The 4,247-nt window shown below is 52.3% G+C and overlaps 1 pseudogene; it reads right to left on the reverse strand.

The window, feature by feature from the left end:
* Window positions 1–302: 302 nt before the first annotated feature.
* On the reverse strand, window positions 303–3,959 carry LOC147728927 (28S ribosomal RNA; annotated as a pseudogene).
* Window positions 3,960–4,247: the final 288 nt, after the last annotated feature.

Here is a 4,247-nt window from a genome sequence, read left to right on the forward strand (position 1 = left end):
AATGGCGGGCATGATCTAAGATGGATGCCGTGGGTAGATCAGAAATGTGTTCATAACAGGAGTGCTCTTGCTCGTATCGTAGCGAAAACACCAGGATATGCTAAATGGATTATTTGCGGTTCGCTGATACTAATATTATGTATTTCCGACAAACTTGAAAACACGGGTTCAAATCGTCACGGAACCTCAGTGCCCAGACACGCGTCACGCCCCAGCCCGACCAACCCAGCCCTTATAGCCAATCCTTATCCTGAAGTTATAGATCTGACTTGCAGATTTCCCTTACCAACATTGTTCCAACATGTCAGAGGCTGTTCACCTTGAAGACCTGCTGCGGATATGGGTACGGCCCGGCACAAGATTTACACCATCTCCCCTGGATCTTCAAGGACCAGCGAGAGCTCAACGGACGCCTTCGGAACCGCAATGCTTTACAAGGCTTGGGCTCCTCTCTCGGGGTGAACCCATTCCAGGGAGCCCTGCCCTCACAAAGAAAAGAGAACTCCCCGTGGGGCTCCCTCCAGCTTCTCCGGGATCGTTTGCGCTACCGCACTGAATGCCGCAAGGGCGCCCGACTCCGCCACTCCAGGTTCGGGGATCTGAACCCGACTCCCTTTCGATCGGCCAGGGCAACGGAGGCCATCACCCGTCCCTTCCGAATGGCGCTCGCCCATCTCTTAGGACCAACTGACCCATGTTCAACTGCTGTTCACATGAAACCTTTCTCAACTTCGGCCTTCAAAGTTCTCTTTTGAATATTTGCTACTACCACCATGATCTCCACCCGGACCCTCTCCCCGGCTTCCGTGCTCACCGCCGTGGCCCTCCTACTCATTGCAGCTTAGCACCTGCAGCTCTCAGCGCCGGAGACGGCCAGATAGGGGCCCGACACTCCAGCGCCATCCATTTTCAGCGTTAGATGATTCAGCAGGTGAGTTGTTACACACTCAATACCAAATTGTACACCTATAGTCTCAGACATTTGTTTGTAAGCAAATGAGTAGTGTCTCTCTCAAACAAAATGCTACAAGTGAAAAATTAATTGGGGAGACATCCCTTAAGGATAGGAACCCTCACTCACCCGAAGGTGACATGCTTCATCATATGGGTCCTCCTTACCAGTGTGGAAAACCTAGTCACCACTGGGAGCTACTACTTCGGTGTTTAAGGAAGGAGCTCAGAGATGTTTTTTCAGGTAAGGGACAGGATGGTAATCCCATATGTGAGAAGATGGGTGTAGAGAGGTATGCAGCGCTTAGTGAAAGACGGGTAAGTGAGATTAAAACTGTCTAACTGGAAACACTGTTCGACTTTATTGATGTGTTCCACTTGACAGGGTTAAAATGAAACAGCACACTGGTATGGATATAGAACCACTGTCACTTAATGGTCAACATGTTTCAGCCTATTGATCCATACAAAAGTATTAGCGGCTTTCTTCAGGACCAGATTAAATATGTGCTAATGCTGCAATATATATGAGATAAACTGATAAATATAATCAAATAAAGTAAAGTTTTATACAACACCGGTATTCCTGCTTTTCATTTGTCTGTCAGGTCATACCCAGGTATCTAAAGGTAAACACAAGAAGCAAGAGAGAGAGAGAGAGAGACACACACACAAATTGCTAGGTTATCGCATGAGTTTACTTAGCATATGAGTCCATTAGTCACTAGATTGCAAGTATAATAATGCTTGTAACTAATCATGGATTATTATTATTATTATTATTATTATTGCATTTATTGAGCGCACAGCTACCCGGAGGTTTCCCGGCGCTTGCCTTGGGAACCCGTCCTGGCTTTTCCCTGTGAGATAGCCCCTATAGGGCATCCCCAAGGTGAAAGCCAGGCATCCCGCCGCAGAGGGGCCGTTGTGGAGATTAAGCAAGCTTAATGCCCAGAGTTGCAGAGTGAGAACCCATGATTAGAGCAGGCACCGAAGCGAGAATTATCGAGTCCGTGGACATTTGAGCTCAAGACCCTGCCGCGTCGGGAATTGAACCATGGTCCCGGGTCTGAGCTCAGCTTTCGGGTCTGCCTGCTCTACACCGTGAGCCGTGAGATAACAAGGACTTACCCTCAATAGTAGGAAAGTCCTGCCTCACCTCAACCTGGCTGCTCTGGAAAGAGGCCCCACACTGTAGGGAAAGAATGCAGGTGTCTAGAAATGTATCGTTTGCGCTACCGCACTGAACGCCGCAAGGGCGCCCGACTCCGCCGCTCCGGGTTCGGGGATCTGAACCCGACTCCTTTTTGATCGGCCAGGGCAACGGAGGCCATCGCCCGTCCCTTCCGAATGGCGCTCGTCCATCTCTTAGGACCAACTGATCCATGTTCAACTGCTGTTCACATAAAACCCTTCTCAACTTCGGCCTTCAAAGTTCTCTTTTAAATATATGCTACTACCACCTTGATCTCCACCCGAACCCTCTCCCCGGCTTCCATGCTCACAGCCGTGGCCCTCCTTCTCATTGCGGCTTAGCACCCGCAGCTCTCAGTGCCGGAGACGGCCAGATAGGGGCCCGACACTCCAGCGCCATCCATTTTCAGCACTAGATGATTCAGCAGGTGAGTTGTTACAGACTCCTTAGCGAATTCCAACTTCCTTGGCCACCGTCATGCTGAGTATATCAACCAACACCTTTTCTGGGGTCTGATGAGCATCGGCATCGGGTGCCTTAACCTGGCGTTTGGTTCATCCTGCAGCACCAGTTCTGCTTACCAAAAGTGGCCCACTACGCACTTGCATTCCATGCCCGGCTCCACGCCAGCGAGCCGGGCTTCTTACCCATTAAAAGCTTGAGAGTAGGTTGAGATCGTTTCAGCCCCAAGACCTCTATTCATTCGCTGTGGCAGGTAAAAACTTGGGGCTCTGAGCGCCAGCTATCCTGAGGGAAACTTTGGAGGGTACCAGCTACTAGATTGTTCGATTAGTCTTTCGCCCCCATACCCAGGTCAGACAACCTCTATGGACCTCCACCAGAGTTTCCCCTGGCTTCGCTCTGCCAAGGCATAGTTCACTATCTTTCGGGTCTTATCACGCACGCTCATGCTCCAACTCCCCGACAGAGCAGGCGAGACAGGCCAATGGTGTGCCTGCCACTATTAGTGCGGCAGGAACCCACCTCAGCCAGCGCGTGCCGGCCCTCACCTTCATTGCGCCACAGGGTCTTACTCTGCCCTCCGACTCGCGCACGTGTTAGACTCCTTGGTCCGTGTTTCAATACAGGTCGGGTTGGTAACCTACATCGCCGCAGACCCCTGGTGCCCGGCATGGGCCTCTCCGTCCGGTGGTGCAACCCGGTCAGGGCACACTGAGAACAGTTTGCCCCAGTAGACCGTCGCGCATGGGAGCAGGGGGCCCCGTCTCCTCTTCAACCACCCCGTCGCGCCCCGAGGGGCGACTGTGGACGGGTGCCCGGGGAGGGCGCGGAGAAAGTCAAATCTCCCTGAGCCCCGCAGACACAGCGAAGCTGCTGCCTGGGAGGCTGTCACACCCCCCGCCGGAGTGGAGGGCCACCTGCCATCCCAAAGCCTTCCTAGCTGACCCAGAGCCGATAACGGCACACTGCCACGGAGTAAGTGAGCACTGCGGGGGCCTGGTAGGGCCCGGGGGTCAGTCCTGCGGAGGGGATCCGGAACTCCTGGGCCACCGACCTTCCCGCCATGTTGAATCCTCCAGCCGGACTGCACAGACCCCACCTGTTTACCTCTCGACGGTTTAACACCCTCTTGAACTCTCTCTTCAAAGTTCTTTTCAACTTTCCCTTATGGTACTTGTTGGCTATCGGTCTCGTACCCGTATTTCGCTCAGTCATGAGCATCAAGGGGGCGCCGAGAGGCAGGGGCTGGGACAGGCGGGAGCTCGCATCGCTGTAGACCGCCAGCTCGATCCCAAGATCCAACTATGAGCTTTTTAACTGCAGCAACTTTAATATACGCTATTGGAGCTGGAATTACCGCTGCTGCTGGGACCACACTTGCCCTCCAATGGTTCCTCATTAAAGGATTTAAAGTGTACTCATTCCAATTACAGGGCTTATTTGCATATGGCCATGTTTGAACTGGGGTGATGTGGAGTGCAAAAAATCAATGGATTTAGGCCCAGATCTCTGTACTGGGGTGATTGTATGACATTGCACTCAGCGCCGATCTACTCTGTGCCACTCCACAACACTTTCAGTCACTGCACTCCACTCCACTGACATTGTTCTGCATTCTGTCCAACAGCTGTTGTTTTTG

Source organism: Lissotriton vulgaris, chromosome 2_2 (genome assembly GCF_964263255.1).
Source record: "Lissotriton vulgaris chromosome 2_2, aLisVul1.2, whole genome shotgun sequence".
Taxonomy (NCBI): Eukaryota; Metazoa; Chordata; class Amphibia; order Caudata; family Salamandridae; genus Lissotriton; species Lissotriton vulgaris.